The following is an 18265-nucleotide window of genomic DNA, read 5'->3' as shown; positions in this document are numbered from 1 at the left end:
GATGCCAAACATGATGCGCCCCCTGGGCCGTTGCGTACCCGGTGCCGGGCCGATGGATGCTGGGGAATGTCACAGTGGCGGTGACCCGGTCCGTGACCCAGGGCGGTCAATAAAAGGGGTTATGTATAGGGGATTTATAGAGTTTTTATAGAGTTCGTGACGCCACCTGTGGAATGCGATTAAATGGAGCCGCCGCTGCGGAGCAGTCCACTGAAGCTGATGTTACTGCAGCAGGGATGGTGTGGCTCTCCACAGGAAGAGCTAGCTCCAGGGCAGTGTAGATGATGTTGCAGGTTGTGCTGGGCGTTATAGTGCAGGGGTTGATGGCGCAGCAAGAAATACAGAGACAAGGAAGTGCAGTCCCAGGGTCTTTACTCACAGTTATTGCAATCCAGATTACAGGCGCCAAAGTAATCTCCCTCGTCGTGCTGTGCTTATGTAGCACCCTGAGGATTCGGCTGCTACAGGGGTATTGCACCTCAACCCAGAGGTGTGATATTCCACTCCCGGGTAAGGAAGGAGTGTGGAACTGAGCTCAGATAGACTGCATGCACTACATACATCCCATTCCAGAGGAGCAGGCCGACGGCACTCCCACTTAGAAATGTGCAGGTGCGACCGAGCCTGTTCCTGGCTGGAGTGGGAGGGGGGAGGAACATCCCATGTAGTGTAGGGGCAGATAGGGGGAGCAGTCTGGGTAGTGATAGGAGCTCATTGGGTGCTGGTCACCTGAGCTCACACATAGAGGGTGTATATAAGGTGGGCACCATCAAAGATCAGGGTCAGACGCAGAGAGGAAGTCAGATGCAGAGGACAAGCCTGCAGCAAGAGAGAGAAAGAAACAACAGCCCTGGAGAGAGAGTGGAGTGCAGAAAGACCCAGAGGGGGACAAAGAAGGGACCCAAGAACCCAAATAAGAACACCGGGTGAGGAGTCAGCAGAAGGGTACCGGAACCCAAGCTGGTGGGGGCAAAGACATTCCCCAGCCAGAGACCGGAGACCGTGGGCAGTGTCTGTCACGGTCACCCACTACATTCACCCTGAAGGCACACCACATGGAGGGTCAGGGAACCTTAGGCCAAAGGTTGCCCAACAGAAGGCCCGAGGGAGCTGGATTTAGGTGAATCACTGGTGGGGACGGCTGAAGAAAGGACAGAGGGAGAGCTCAGGGCCACGCTCCGGACTTGTTTGGGGGTTGGCTGGATCCAGGACCTGGTGGACGCAGCACGGCTCGGGAGGTCACTTGGAGCTAGAGTGACCAGGAACATCTGCAGTAAGTAAAGACCCTTAACTGCACAACCCGAGTCTGTCATCATTACTGGCTGCACCGCACCACCACAACCCCCATCCTCTGCGCCTGTCCCCTCTGAGGCTATACCCCTCCCGTTGGGGGTTATCCCACCAAGCTGCGCACCCACCATCAGCCTCAGCGGACCCTGCAGCAGCGGCGGCCACAGTGACCGCATCACAACGGGTGGCGTAGTCGACACAACGAACTTTAATAACATTAGTAAGGACTGCCACATAACACTGAGCTTGACGCCCTGGGCACGGGACCGGGTCACAGCCGCTCGGAGACTACAACCCCCCCCCCATCTGATCCGGTGCCGGGTATTCCCCTCAAAAAGGAATATGTCCCAGGGGGCGCGTCAACTTTGGCGTAGTCGACAGGATTACGTGCCCGCAACACCCGGGTACTGCGTGCCTGAAGAAAAGTGCAAGTTTACCTCAGAAAGAAGACTCCTGCCGGTTCCGGAGGGTCCACGCCATCGGACTCCATCACCAGTCGTTTCCCGCCGATTGTCCGCCATTTCCAGCTTGTTCCCGCCATCTGCAGAGTTTCCCGCCACTGGGAAGCGATTCCCGCCAAAACCGCAGATTTCCCGCCTTGGAAGAGCAGCGGACGCCATTATGGGCGTGCCAAAGGAGAGCAAGAGGCCACCTCCCATCGTGGGCCGGGACAGAAAATGGCGCCAAAAGTGGAAACCGCCCCCACCAACAGAGACTGTGATGCTGGAGGTGTCTGTCAGCGTGAAAGAACTACCCCTGGAGCTGACAGTCACCGAGTTGCCCCGGGACCGCCCTCGAAGTGGGAGGAGACGAAAGAAAAGAGAAAAGATGGGTGTCGCTTGGAGCAGTCTAGAACGAGCGCACCCGGAGGCAAGGTGTCCAGAGCGAGAGCACCCGGAGTCGAGAAGAGGAAGAGTAGACCCGGGAATGGAGCGGCAGCAGAGCAGCACCGGCCCGCTGGCCAGGAGCCTGCAGAAGGAAGAAGGAGGAGAGCAGAGCAGCACCGGCCCGCTGGCCAGGAGCCTGCCGGAAGAAGAGCAGAGCAGCACCGACCCGATGGTCAGGAGCCTGCTGGAGTCAACAACCCCGCTAGGCTTAGCGGAGATCCTGGCGCAGCTTCCCCGAGATCGGGAGTGCGCGCGGAGTGCCCTGGAGGGCCTCGCGGGAAGGATGGCCCGAGTGCAGAGGGAGATCCTGGCGGAGTGGGGCCGGGAGATGGCCCAGCAAGCTGGAACCCGTCCACGGAGCCCGCTCCCTTGGAAGAAGACATCGACTGCCTCTGCGGATGACGCGGGAGGACCCAAGGCCGGAGACGGCGCAGAAGAGGGAGCGAGACGCATGGCAGCAGGTAAGGGGGACGCCTATACCCCATACCGGAAGACCGCTTACCTGCCCCAGCTCCCCGTCGCAGAGCCCGAAGGTCCCCCGGCCGTACCCGAGACCGCCATGACACCGCCACCGACTAGGCCCCGACCGGAAGCCGCCGTCGCGACCCCGGTGACGTCACGCGTCGTGACCCGGAGCGTGGCGAAGGAGGAGGAGCCTCCGGCCTGGTCGCAGGGCCTAGCGTTTCCGGGCGCCGCATCCCCAGCAGAGCCATCTACCTCCGCGGAGCCTCCGGCCTGGTCGCAAGGCCAGGTAGCCCAGGGCGCCGCCGTCCTAACAGTTCCATTTACCTTCCAGATGCCCCCGGCCTGGCCGCAAGGCCTGGGCAACCTGGGTGCCCCCACCATCGCGCCCGCACCCGCAACACCAAGGGTGCCATATCTGGGAGAGGACCCCTTCAGCCAGCTAACGTGGCCGGACGGGCGGCCTTTCATCTGGCCCAAAGAATTCTTGGAACTGGAGCGACAAAAGAAGTTGGGGCCCTTGTGTGAGCCCCTAATCCCGGCTCCGAAGCCCGTGACTCGGGTCTCGCCTCCACTCGAGGAAGCCCAGTTCGTGTGGGACCCCACGGGAGAAGATTTGATGGGGTTCACCGGAGAGACTCGGGCAGCTGCAGCAGAGCGTACCGAGTGTTGCCGTCAACAGCTGGCAGAGTTCAAGAGAGAGCGGGAGGAGAGGCGGGTCAGAGAGCAATGGGCCCAGACCCGCAGCGCGGAGCAAAAGAGTCGGACCAGAAGGAACCCCCGTGCAGCAGATCGTCCCCGTACCATCGGGACGGTAATAAAGTTTAATGCGCAGCATGGGTGGGGCTTCATAAAGGACCGGAACACCATGGGTGACGTCTTCGTTACCCGACGGGATGTCGAGTCTCACCTGCCAGAGGGTCACAAAGGCCGTGACCTCTACGTCGGTGACGAGGTAACGTTCACCCGGCACAAGTGTGCCAAGGGACCTTACGCCCTCCATGTGCATCGCCTGACAGAGGAGGAGTTGCGGTGTAGGGAGGAGGAGCCAGAAGACCCGGACGGGTTCAAGGCTAGAAGGTACTATGACTGAAATAGTACAAAGGACTGTATATAGTTACCTGTCGGGGTACCCAAGTAACCGTGGCTGCTTTAAAGTTTAGTCCCCGTTGGGACCAGTGAACTGTTTACCTGTGTGACCCCTTCCATACCAGGCTGAGGACTGTGAGCAGCCATCCCTTTCCCTTTACCTGGCCGGGGACTGAGAACGGCCAAAATTTCCCTGTACATAGTTGCGCTTCCTAAAGCGCCCCCTACCGGTTTTATATGAGAAACTGTTTTTCAAAAGACTGTCGCACTTTACCTGGTCACGAGTTGCACGGTGACCAGAGGAGGAAGAAAGAAAAAGACGACGAGAAAGTTTTATATATATATGTTTTATGTGTTTTACATGTTTATAAAAATTTGTATGTTTTGGTGTTTTATGTCTTGCAGCCCGAGGACGTGCTGTGATTTACCAGGGGGGAATGTAGCACCCTGAGGATTCGGCTGCTACAGGGGTATTGCACCTCAACCCAGAGGTGTGATATTCCACTCCCGGGTAAGGAAGGAGTGTGGAACTGAGCTCAGATAGACTGCATGCACTACATACATCCCATTCCAGAGGAGCAGGCCGACGGCACTCCCACTTAGAAATGTGCAGGTGCGACCGAGCCTGTTCCTGGCTGGAGTGGGAGGGGGGAGGAACATCCCATGTAGTGTAGGGGCAGATAGGGGGAGCAGTCTGGGTAGTGATAGGAGCTCATTGGGTGCTGGTCACCTGAGCTCACACATAGAGGGTGTATATAAGGTGGGCACCATCAAAGATCAGGGTCAGACGCAGAGAGGAAGTCAGATGCAGAGGACAAGCCTGCAGCAAGAGAGAGAAAGAAACAACAGCCCTGGAGAGAGAGTGGAGTGCAGAAAGACCCAGAGGGGGACAAAGAAGGGACCCAAGAACCCAAATAAGAACACCGGGTGAGGAGTCAGCAGAAGGGTACCGGAACCCAAGCTGGTGGGGGCAAAGACATTCCCCAGCCAGAGACCGGAGACCGTGGGCAGTGTCTGTCACGGTCACCCACTACATTCACCCTGAAGGCACACCACATGGAGGGTCAGGGAACCTTAGGCCAAAGGTTGCCCAACAGAAGGCCCGAGGGAGCTGGATTTAGGTGAATCACTGGTGGGGACGGCTGAAGAAAGGACAGAGGGAGAGCTCAGGGCCACGCTCCGGACTTGTTTGGGGGTTGGCTGGATCCAGGACCTGGTGGACGCAGCACGGCTCGGGAGGTCACTTGGAGCTAGAGTGACCAGGAACATCTGCAGTAAGTAAAGACCCTTAACTGCACAACCCGAGTCTGTCATCATTACTGGCTGCACCGCACCACCACAACCCCCATCCTCTGCGCCTGTCCCCTCTGAGGCTATACCCCTCCCGTTGGGGGTTATCCCACCAAGCTGCGCACCCACCATCAGCCTCAGCGGACCCTGCAGCAGCGGCGGCCACAGTGACCGCATCACAACGGGTGGCGTAGTCGACACAACGAACTTTAATAACATTAGTAAGGACTGCCACATAACACTGAGCTTGACGCCCTGGGCACGGGACCGGGTCACAGCCGCTCGGAGACTACAACCCCCCCCATCTGATCCGGTGCCGGGTATTCCCCTCAAAAAGGAATATGTCCCAGGGGGCGCGTCACTTACTCAGTGAGGGGTTCAGTCCACCCCCAGATAGCTCCGGAGTACTTAGCAGGACCCCCTTCTGTGTCCTCCACCTGGCCTTTTCCCTGCACCTCACACCTAGTATCTCCAATCCGGTACCCGCGGACCTTGGCGGGCGATGTCTGTTCCTTCCCCTGGATCCTATATAGTTACCTTCTCGGTGAGACTGGCCTGGACTTGTGGCTACAGGACATAAAGTACTGCAGCCTCCGGTTTCTAGCTGAGACTTGCAATCTTCTACTAGTTGAGGGACCGGTTCCCCTTAGATGGCCTGACCCTTCCACTACCAGACAGATGCGGGAGTATCGGTGGCCTTCTGCACGGCCCATACCCCTAGGGTCCTTTCTTCTGTTCCTGGAGCCTCTCTGCTCCCTCTCCTCTCTTCTCTCCTTCCTCTCAGACTTGGGCCTTACTGGCTAGGCCCGCCTCTGGAGCAGAGCTCCTGCAGAGCCTCTGCTCCTTTCACTTTCTTCCTCTGACTAATCTGAACTCCCTAAGATGGCTTCCCATTTTATATCTCCCTTCTATGTGCTCCCCTTAACTACTTCCTCCACCCACACCCACTATGTGGTTCTGTAGCGCCCCGAGGGTTCGGCCGCTACAGGGGTATTGCACCTCTGCCAGAGGTGTGATATTCCACTCCCGGGTAAGGATGGAGTATGGACCAGGGCTCAGGTAGCTGCATACAGCACACACACCCCATTTCCGAGGGACAGTTCAACGGTGCTCCCATTAGACAGTAATGCAGGCACGACAGACCATGTCCCTGGCTGGAGTGGGGAGGGCGGAGGAAAACCCAGTGATGTAGGAGCAGGAGGGGATGGTTCCTGAGCGTAGGTAGGAGCCCATTGGTTGCTGGTCACCTGGGCTCATGCTTTAGAGGGAGGTATATAAGGCGGGCACCATCTTAGATCAGGGTCAGTCTGTTCAGTCAGAGGAGAAGACAGGGAGTGGAGGCTCTGTAGGAGCTCCGCTCAGAGGTGGGCCCAGAGAAGAGGCAGAGAAGGAACAGGAGAAGAAGGAACAGGAGAAGAAGGAGCAGGAAAGAAGGAGAAGAGAGAGAGAAACAGAAGGGCTCAGGAACAAGAAGGTGGAAGTAACCCTAAGAACCCATGAGAATACCGGGTGAAGGGTCAGGCAGATTAAGGGTACCGGATCCCAAGTTGGTGGAGGAGAAACTAACCTCAGCCAAAGACCGGAGGTCGTGATCATTTATTGGTGCGACACCTCATCAAACCTGCTAGGAAGGCACCATATAGGACAGCGGGGAACGGGGCCCACGTTTACCCGCGCAGATCCGCGGCAGCTGGACAAAAGTGGGTCACTGGTGAGGCAGGCCAGAGAAAGGACAAAAGGGGGTCCTGAGCCAGACTTCTGAACTGCCTGGGAGTTGACCGAGCCCCACACCTGGTGGACGCAGCACGGCTTGGGCGGTCACTACCTGTACAGAAGTGACCCGGAGCACATGAACTGTGAGTAAAAGACATTGGATTGCAGTACGTTGTCTGTGTACGTTCTCGCTTCTCCAGCACTACCGGTACTGGGACTCCCTGCACCATCACCCCCATCATCCATTGCACAACCCTGGGGCTACACTCTTCCCATGGGGAGTTAAACAACCTCAGCTGCGTACACCATCAGCCTCAGGGGATTACCTTGCAGCGGCGGTTCATAATAACCGCAATCCACGGGTGGCGTAGTCGGACAACATGAACAGCACATAGCAGACTGCCATTGGTCTGACCACCCTGAGCCATGGAACCGGGTTGCCATCACTACCCCCATCGTCTCCTGTAGCCTGGCTCCGAGTACCCCTCGGCCCAGGGGGCGAGTTAGTTCCTCTTACCAGCTAGGTTCCCCCCACTCCAGCCAGGAAAAGGGCTCAGCAAGTACGTGGGAGGCATCTTGCCCCTCCTGCTGGCTTGGAGTGGTGTGTGTTGGATGCAGATGTTAGGGTCCTGAACTGTACTCCTTCCTTACCTGAGAGTGAGATACCACACCTCTGGGTGAGATGCAGTACCTCTGTGGCGACCGAACCCTCAGGGGCGCCACACGTACGCTTGTCCCTGGTAGGAAAAATGCATGTACAATCCGCATGCGTTTTTCTGCCAGGGAGATGCAGAAACGCTCAGGAAAAATCCGGAGCATTTTTGCATCGTGGGCACTTAGCCTAAGACGCATCCCCCACTTTACGCCAAAATTTTGGAGGAAAAAAGTGTGTCTTATAGTCTGAAAAATACAGTACTACATATTGAGATAGGATCTTGGAGATGGGAATACCCCTTTAAGATCGGACAAGCCCTTTTACCCTTAAAACAAACCAGTAACTTATTCAAATCAGTACAAAATTGTAATTTGCTCACTTTGATGCCAGTTTATTTGATCAGTAACCAGTAGCCACTCCGTCAGCCTGGGAAAAACTGATTTTGATGTGGATCTTCCTGTTTTGTGCTGGCGCTGTAAGACCAGTGGCCCAAGGTCATTTAACCCTTTAAAACCACCAGTTACTTATTCAAATCTAGGAGAATTGGCTATTTGCCCATTCTGATACCAGTTCTGATACTCAGAAACCATTTGGGCAATGCTGAAATGATCGGAATTTGATTTGGGGCAACACTATCTGTGTAATGGTGGTGTGAGATCAGTGTCTCAAAGTCATTAAACCCCCTAAAAACACCAGTTACTTATTCAAATCTGGGAATAGTATGGGGCAGGGGCGTACATAGGAATCATGGAGCCCCATAGCAGAAGCTCTAACTGGGCCCCCAAAAAAATAATAGGTAAATAATTGTTGAGTTTACAGAAGAGCAGATCTCACAACTTTCCAGCCTTTACATAGTAATTTTCCTCCTGCTGAAGTCCTAGATTCCTCTTTCATTGCCCATAAAATATGCCAACAAAAGTGCCCCCCAGACACAGTATGATATCCCCATGGTGAATTCCTCCACATTACCCTCCACATGCACAGTATGATGACCCTACTGTACCCCACCTCAACTCCCCCAGAAAATTATGGTGACCCCAACACAGTATGATCCCCCAACTGTGACCCCCACACAGCTCTCTATTCAGTATAATGGCCGTACATACTGTATAATGGCCCCCACACAAACGTTCACACTCCACAGAGTATAATGCACTCGCCATGGTCCTCCACACAGTATAATGTGACGCGCCCCTGGGCCTGTGTCGCGCTGCGTTGCGCACGCGGGAGCTTACCCGGAGCCGGATCTTTTGAGGGTTGTAGTCTCGTGGCGGTGATCCGGTCCGTGCCCAGGGAGTCAGACTAAGTGGCGCTGTATCAGCGGTAGATGTTGGACGACTACGCCACCCGTTGAGTACAGCTAAGGAGCTGCTGCTGCAGGGCAGACCGCTGAGGCCGGTGGTAGGATTGTGCAGCGTGATAGTATAACCCCCAACGGGAGGGGTATGGCCTCAGGGCAGCCGACGTGGATGATGGGGGTAGCAGGAACCACTCGGAGACGGTACGGTGTAGTTCAGGGTCTTTACTGGTGACAAAGATAGACCCTCCCGGAGTACTGGCTAGCGATCGGGGCCTGGTCAGTCCTTGAGCAGATGGGATCTCCCCTGGCCAGGCGGAGTTGTAGGCCTCCTAAACTGACTGTACTCTTCTGGCTACCTTGCTAGAGGCGGGTATAAGTAGCCCACGTCCCTGAGTGTACCGTGTGGTGCTCACCCGTATGGCCGGTGACTCGGGGCCTTTTAGTAGCTTCCGCTCCACGACGGCGGTGCTGGTCCCATGCGTGTGACCGTGCCTTCGGGTTTCTTGGCCAGAGGACCTTAAATCCCCTGCCTGACGGATTCTGCTGCTGGGTAGGAGTTAGTCCCCACAGCCTCGGACTCCGGGTCCGGTAAGAAATCTTCTCAGTCAGGGCGAGCTCTGCAGCTGCCAGCCCCTGACTTCTTGTAACACTGCTCCCACAGAGCTCCTGTTGTTTCTTCCCATAGCTGCTTCTCTTCTCTGTCTCTACTTCTGGCATGGCCCAGGAGCTGGGCCCAGCCGGAGCCACAGCTCCCTGTCAGCCCTCCTGGCTGAACTCTCCCTCTCAACTCTCTAACCCTGCCTCAGCCCCAGGTTTATATAGGGGAAATTCTTCCCCTCCCAGGACTGGGCAGGAGGTGTGGCATGCATAGGATTCCTGACCAAGAGACCTCCCACCTGCTCTCAGACATAACATTGCATTACTGTGGAAACCAGACCCCTGGGGTGCCACAAATGCACTCGCCATGGTCCTCCATACAGTATAAGACACTCCCCATGGTCCTCCATACAGTTTAAGACACTCGCCATGGTCCTCCACACAGTATAAGACACTCCACTTGGTCCTCCACACAGTATAAGACACTCTCCATGGTCCTCCACACAGTATAAGACACTCCCCATGGTCCTCCACATAGTATAAGACACTCCCCATGGTCCTCCACACAGTATAAGACACTCCCCATGGTCCTCCACACAGTATAAGACACTCCCCATGGTCCTCCACACAGTATAAGACACTCCCCATGGTCCTCCACACAGTATAAGACACTCCCCATGGACCTCCACATAGTATAATGGACTCCTCATGGTCCACCACACAGTATAAGACACTCCCCATGGACCTCCATACAGTATAGCGCACTCCCCATGGTCCTGCACACAGTATAATGCACTCACCATGGTCCTCCACACTGTATATTGCACTCGCCATGGTCCTCCACACAGTATAATGCACTCCCCATGGTCCTCCACACAGTATAAGACACTCCCCATGGCTCTCCACACAGTATAGTGCACTCCCCATGGTCCTGCACACAGCATAATGCACTCCCCATGGTCCTCCACACAGTATAATGCACTCGCCATGGTCCTGCACGCAGTGTAATGTACCCCCCATGGTCCCCCACGCAGTATAATGCAGCCCCTCACAGGGTAAAATGCAGCCCCCACCAAAGAATAGAATACAGCCCCCCAACATAGGGTAAAATGCAGCCCCCCATAGGTTAAAATGCAGCCCCTCGTTGGTTAAAATGCAGCCAGCCATAGGGTAATTGCAGCCTCACCATAGGGTAAAATGTAGCTCCCCCAATAGGGTAAAAATGCAGCCCCCCCCAAGGGTTAAAATGCAGCTCCCCCATAGGGTAAAATGCAGCCCCCCTAATAGGGTAAAATGCAGCCCCCAGTCATCCAGTATTATCAGTACTAACTGATTTAAAAAAAAAATACTTACCGCTCCTCACTCCCCCGCCGCTCCAGTCTCTGCAGCGCATCTCCTCTCATCACCTCAGCAGCTGCCAGCTCCACTGTCTGACACAGCGTGGCGCATCATCACACCGCTGCGTCAGATGCACAGGAGGAAGGATGGTGTGTCACCCAGGGGGAATATAGGGGACTCGGTACCCCGGCCTTTTACCTTGTTTAGGAGGTCACGGCAGTCGGCACCCGGGCCCGTACTCTGGGTCTCTCTTTAAAAAGGGGTTTTAGTGTACAGTTTGTCTCGTGACGCCACCTGTGGTTTCCGGTAATGGTTACCGACGCTGCTGCAGACCTCCGGTTGTGATGGGATGGCAGCTGGGATGTTCCTGCTCCCCACAGGCGGAGCAGGACCCCGGGGCAGTGTAGGTGCAGATGGTGGTGAGGCTGGGACTTGTGGTACAGGAGAGATGGCGCAGCGGAAATAACTGACAGAGGCAGTGCAGTGCAGTCATCCGAGTTTTACGCACAGTTCTTGTTCAAGGTTCTCAGGTACACTGTACGGGTGTCAGTCTCCGCGTCGCTCTGCGTTCACCAGACCAGGGGTTCAGCACTTTCTCAAATATATCAGGAGCGCTTGACGGAACCCCACTTTCTTTATGTTCCTACTAGACCGACTTCTCACGCTGGGTCTTCTCCCTCCTGCCCTGCGCTTCCCACACACAGTCCTGATCGGGTGCTCTGAAGTCCCTCTGGGCAACCTGGAGTTCCCGGACCTGCTTGATGCCCTTCACGGTGACTAGGGTGAGACTGCGTACGGGTGCCATCCTGCACTCACCGTACCCCCTGGGATCCCTTCTGTAAAACTGAGCCTTTCTCCTCTGCTCCCCTCCTGGGCCTCTGTTACTAGGCCCCACTTGTGGAGCAGAGCTCCTGAAGAGACTCTGCTCCCCTCCTACTCACTGACTGTCCTCACTCACTGACTTGCCACCCTAAGATGGCTTCCCTTTAAATACCTCCTACAATGGTGCTCCCCTACCCTACGTCCTCCACCCACACCCACTACTGGTTCCCCCTCTCTTTGGTTCCCCCCACTCCATCCAGGGACAGGGCTCAGCAGGAGACACAGTGCATCTTGCCCTTCCAGCCGGCCTGGAGCAGTGTAGTGTTGAATGTGGGTGTTGGGGTTCCAGGCAGCACTCCCTCCTTACCTGAGAGAAGGAGACACCACACCTCTGGGTGAGGTGCAGTACCTCTGTGGCAACTGAACCCTCAGGGGCGCCACAATGGGAAAGGGAGTGTCACATGACGCTGCCTCCTCCTTCATTGCTTTCAACTGTATCGGCATCTGACTGACCAGAGAAGGGGGGGGCCCGATGCAGAGTGGGGGTCAGTCGATGTGGAGGCCCGATGCAGGAACGGCGGGGGCCTGATGCGGGGGGTATACGGTGCAGGCGCTGACACCGGGCCCCCCCCGGCTCACGGGCCCCATAGCTGTCGCGTGGCCTGTCGCCATTGGCAGTATGCCACTGGTATGGGGGCAGTATTAATAGTTCCTGATTAATGGCACCAGTATAAATACATCTTAGGCCATGTTCACACGTTGAGTATTTGGTCAGTATTTTACATCAGTATTTGTAAGCCAAAACAAGGAGTGGGTGAAAAATGCAGAAATGGTGACGTGTTTCTATTATACTTTTCCTCTAATTGTTCCACTCCTGATTTTGGCTTACAAATGATGATGTAAAATACTCAACGTGTGAACATAAAGAGTAACTAAACTTTTGGAAGTTTTTTTTAATATGTTTTAGTTCCTTTAGTTCTGAGCAGATTAGTGGGAAACCACTTCTTGAGACCCCCACTGATCACTCAAAATACCGCTTAGAAGTGTGCAGCTTAGGAGACAGGAGAGCACACAACAAAGTACAGATGTAGTAGAAAGTCATAGGCTCCTATCTCCACTTTTAAGAGGTCTTTTGTGTTATCTGTGGAGGTCACAGAACCCAGAGACCCAGAGACCACCGATCTGCTAAGAATAAAATGGCCTAAAGTATATAAAATATCTACCAAAAGTTAAGTTGCTGTTTAATTGTTTATAGGTGCTACTGCCTGTGTCTAATCAGTACTGAGGTTTCTGTGTGGTCAGCAGTTTGATTATGGCTGGTAACAACTCCCATCATCTCCTTCCCATTCTTAAAGGGGCACTCCCATTAAAATTGTAGGGACTAATGCTATGTGAATGTTTATGTAGTGAAGTGTAGGTGTTTTAATATACTCACCGATCGCTGTCGTCTCCGGTGACCAGCACTATTCCCGTCCTCTTTTGAGTCACCCGACTGAAGTTCCAACTCTCCGGATCATACAGGGTTCTATGCGTGAGCAGGAGGTCGCTATTACGGTGTAAGTCTATGGAGCTTCGCTTTGATGCACCATAGGCTTACACTGTAAAAGCCTCGTTCTCTCACTCCATAGACTTGCATTGGAAAAGTCACTTCCAGTTCTTTACTTCCGTGACCTAGACTGTCAGAACTCCTTGTTGCATATTTCTGAAGAGGACCAGAGTGGCGCTGGACACCAGAGAAGACAGCAATCAGTAAGTATAGTAATATACCTACACTGCACTACATATACATTCACACAGGTTTAGGCCATAACATTTTTTAATGAGAGTGCTTCTTTAAGGTCATACAGGGAGTTGCAGGTTCATGTCATGCAATAGCATTTATATATAGCATTGTATATCGCATGATATTGCTGCCGTATTGTATATTGTTGCTGTATTCAAGTACTGATGATGGTTCTGGTGCTGTATTCATATACTGATGACAGCTATGCTACCATATTAATGTAATGATGGTGGTTCTTGTGATGTATTCATATACTGATGGTGATTCTGGTAATGTATTCATATACAAATGGTTGTTCTGGTGGTGTATTCATATACTGATGATGGTTTTGGTAGTGTATTCATATACTGATGATGTTTCTGGTACTGTATTCTTGTACTGATGATGGTTCTTGTGCTGTATTTTTGTACTGATGGTGGTTCTGGTGGTGTATTCATATACTGATGATGGTTCTGGTAGTGTATTCATGTACTGATGGTGGTTCTGGTAATATATTTATATACTAATAGCTATTCTGGTGGTGTATTCATATACTGATGATGGTTCTGGTAGTGCATTCATGTACTGATGATGGTTCTTGTGCTGTATTAATGTACTAATGCACAGATGATGATTCTGGTGCTGTATTCATGTTCTGATGATGGGTCTGGTGATATAGTAATGTAGATGTAGTAATCCTTAATTTGTTAAACATGAAAATATATCATTATAGGGTCAAGTGTTAGTGTTGCACACATGTACAACACAAAAATTGGAACTAGAAATATCTGTAAGAGGCCATATGAGTTAGCAAAACAAGTGTTTGACTAAAGATCCCAATACATTTTTGACAGCTGACTCTCCCATACACAGGAGCCACTGTGTTCTGTATAAGACATCTCTTAAAGGAACAAAAGTATCTACAGTCCGAAATTGGACATCTTGGACCCTTATCTTTCCAGATAATATTTATCAGGTGTCCCATACACATTAGACTATCACCGAATCCATCAATATCGGCGGATTCAATCGACGATAGTCAAATGTATATAGGGGCCTTAACAACCAACTAAGCGGTATGGGCACTTTTATTCTGACTTACAAGAAGGGGGCATGACCACTTAAAGTGCCTAGGGCGGCATGAATGCCAAATACGGCCCTGCGTTCTATGGGCAATTTGTAATGTGAAAGCCTAAGCTTAAGAAATAAATTCAGGGTCTCTTCTCATTTTTGGATAGACCCCATCCATATGTTTTGTTTCGCATGATCCTGCCCCATCTGTCCCCATATTGCGGCTTGCCACTTTCAGTTTTAAAAAAAAAGTAAAAAAAAAGAAGTTTCTCCTTACCTGGTGGCGGTACAGCGGCGCCTGGCTCTCCCTCATACATTTGAGGAGTGGATGTGTCGGTGCATGACAATGACGTCAGATGCCGGCCTATTATTGGCTAGCAGCTTTTAACTATTGCCGTGCAGCTTCCCACATGCCAGCAGATATTAACTGAACGTGCGTCCAGTTACTGAGGCGGCAGGATTGTGCCACTGAGGCCCGGTGAACAGATAGGGCCCGGAACTGGCCACCTACTGCTCACTGTGCCCCATACCCCAGTAAGGGCAGTAATGCCCTGATGGTGGCCCTGATGGCCCCCACACAGTATGATGTCCTCACACACAGAATGATACCTGCATAGTCCCCTACCCATAATATGATATCCCCATAGCCTCCCACACAGTAGGATGACCCCGCCAGTATTATGGCCCCCTACAAGTATTGAGTCATAAATTAAATGCTATATAATCACTTAACGTGTCTCGGCGCAATGGTGTGACGTGGTGATGTGATCACGCCAGGACTCTGACGTCTCTGTGCATGCACCTGCTGTTCTGTAGACTGCAAGCCTAGAGCGACCCGTGGACTACAGGATAGAGAGCGGTAGAGTCAGGAGACCATTGCTGTGCAGGTTGATACAGTTAAGTGTGGCGATTGCTCCAGGTGGGCCCCCGGCTCCCTCTGCCCCCCTGTAGCTATGCCACTGTGCCCAGGGAAACACAAAGACTGTAAAAGTCAAAATGTACAACATTTTTAATGAAACTCAACTGCAAAAATTATTTTTAGCCTTAAATACATGCATTTAAATGAAAAGAAATTGTCCCCAGTGGAGAACATCCCCTTTAAAGGAACAACTTGCATCTCACATGATGAAACTGTCTAAGGGTCTGTTCACACAGGTTTGCACACAGACACGGTGCGTTTACCGCTCCCAAATTCATGAAAAATGCAGCCAATCGTTATTTTATTACATCATTTCTATAGCATTAGTTTAACCCCTTGTTTACTACACGTCACTTATGGAATTGATTTCTGGGCGGCTTGTACCCTGAAATCGCGGAGGATAGACCCATTTTTTACTTTGAGTCACTGCCAGTGTTGGAGAGTTGGGTTTAATAAAAGGCAGATATATAAAAAAAAACCTAGATGGTCCACAGCCATTTTTGCAGTGCAGTCACGGGTGGGAATTAACTCCTTCCTGACTTGTAAGACCTGTCACTGTTGCTCCCTGTGATACAAGGACGAGTCACAATGTCCACCGTGCAGTTCCCGCGACGTCCAGCAGGTGGCAGTGGAGCACAGGCCGCCTGCTGTCCCGGCCTCTCGCTCGTCTTCCTCTTCCTCTGCTGTCAGTGAGAGGCGCCACTTTGAATTTGCGCCGATCTCTCCCAGTCGCAGGGCGGGCGGCTCTGGTATGGCTGCGGCAGTGTCGCCCGAGCTGCAGTGGGACACGATGGAGCAGAGGAGGCACAAGGGACAGAACCTGGATCACCAGCTGCACGTGTGGAAGATGCAGCAGCTGCCTGCAGACGTGCACAGGTTCTGTGACCCGGAGACGTCCCCGCACCGCAGGAAGGAGCTGCTGCACCTGCTCCGGAGCCTGGAGGACGGCTGCAGCTGCCAGCGCCTGCAGATCCTCTTCTCCTTCTCTGTGCCCAGCCCGCAGGTGCTGGAGCTGCTGTGTGCCCTGAACTTACCACTGGTGTCAGCCGGAGCTGTGAGTGCCCCGTGCCCGCATCATCCCCTGCCCTGCACCCACATCACCCTCTGCCCTCGTCACCCCCTGCCCAGCGCCCACATCACCCTCTGCCCTGCACCCACATCACCCTCTGCCCTCGTCACCGCCTGCCCTGCACCCCGCATCACCCTGCGTCCGCATCATGCTGCGCCCACATCACCCGCTGCCCTGCGCCCACATCACCCTCTGCCCTCGTCACCGCCTGCCCTGCACCCCGCATCACCCTGCGCCCACATCACCCTCTGCCCTCGTCACCGCCTGCCCTGCACCCCGCATCACCCTGCGCCCGCATCACCCTGCGCCCACATCACCTGCTGCCCTGCACCCACATCACCCTGCGCCCACATCACCGCCTGCCCCGCGCCCACATCTCCACCTGCCCTCGTCGCCGCCTGCTCTGCGCCCACATCACCCCCTGCCCAGCGCCCACATCACTCTCTGCCCGCATCACCCCCTACCCGCTTTGCTCACCTGGCCCAGCGCCCGCATCATCCCCTGCCCTGCGCCCTCGTTGCCCCTCCTGCCCTGCGCCCCGCATTAACGCCTGTCCTGCGCCCGTGTCACCCCCCCCTGCCCAGCGCCCATGTCACCTCCTGCCTCGACCCCGTGACGCCCCCCCGCCTTGCATGCGCCCGCATCTCCCCCTTCCTGCCCTGCGCCCGCGTCTCCTCCTTCCTGCCGCATGCCTGCGTGTCCCCTCCCCCCCACGTCTCCTCGTGCCCCCCTGCCCCGTGCCCGCTTCTGCCCTGCGCCCGCGTCTTCCCCGCCCCATGCTCCGCGCCCGTGTCTCCCCCCGCTTCTGCCCTGTGCCCACATCACCCTGTGCCCGCGTCTCCTCCTGCCCAGCGCCCGCGTCACCTCCTCCCTTGCCCTTGTGACTCCCCCCCGCCTTGCACCGACATCACCTCCCGCGTCACCCTGCGTCCGCATTGCCCCGCGCCCTGCTCCCGCGTTTCCTCTTTCCTGGCCTGCGCGTCCCCCGCCCCTCACCATGGTCCGCGCCCGTCCCCCCCCGTGTAATGCAGGTGCCGGAATGCAACGCACAGAGACACAAGGCGAGAACAGTCAGAAATGTTTGTAAACAGTTTTATACAACAGGTATACTGAAACAAGGGATTAGCAACAAGGGTAATGAACAGTGGTTTGAAATATCAGAAAAATACGAAATTTCTCAAAATAAGGCGCAGTCTCTTAAAGTAAGGTGATGCCCTCAAGCATGAGAAGCACCACACAAGTTCTTTAACCGTGAATTTGGCCCTAGCGGGGGTCACCGGTTATTCCCGCTAGGCCGTGAGTCTCTTTCGGGATGAATTCAATTAAATCACGTTGTGCTACTTTAGCCCCAACCGTCCCCCTCCCAACCTGAGTACTTAAACCCAATTGTCCCCGGTACCGTGGGTGAGCAGTGGAAGTGACGGCCCTGCTCACGTATGCAGCTCCTCTCTGCTTGGCTGTTGGGGGCAGTCTCTCGAGCCTTGGATAGGGGGGTCCAGGCCTCGTCTGTCGGCGGCCGACGTCGGGTTCCGCGAACTCACTCAGCACAGCGATCAGGTTCCTAGTATCCTCAGCAGGCACAGCACTCGAGTCACAACTGTGAGGGATCCGGAGCTCTTTTACCGGTGCCCGGCTGGAGCACCTCTCAGGCCTCTGGATTTGGCCTGTCACACGGGGTTTCTCAGGACGCAGGGAGCACGTCTGCTCCTCTCTGCTGCTTGGCGCCAAAGACCCCTCAGGTTTGGCGCGCTGGCCTCTTATCTCTCTGAACTCCTTCCTGGAAGTCACCTGATCGGGTCCAGCCTCTGAATCTCCCCTGCCTGCAACTTCCTTTGTGTATTTTGGTTCCGCTTGACTGTCTCTGGCCAGTAGATGGCAGTCTCGCTCCATCCTTGAAACGTCATGTTGAAGTTCTGTTACAAGCTTTTTAGCTCGTTCTACATTCCTCCCTCCTTTTTGCTCGCCAGTCCTCGGGCGAGTGGACTCCTCGCAGAATTGATG

Source organism: Phyllobates terribilis, unplaced genomic scaffold (genome assembly GCF_046119375.1).
Source record: "Phyllobates terribilis strain yellow unplaced genomic scaffold, ASM4611937v1 Scaffold_2__4_contigs__length_985480577, whole genome shotgun sequence".
Classification (NCBI taxonomy): Eukaryota; Metazoa; Chordata; class Amphibia; order Anura; family Dendrobatidae; genus Phyllobates; species Phyllobates terribilis.
This window is presented reverse-complemented; position numbering follows the sequence as displayed.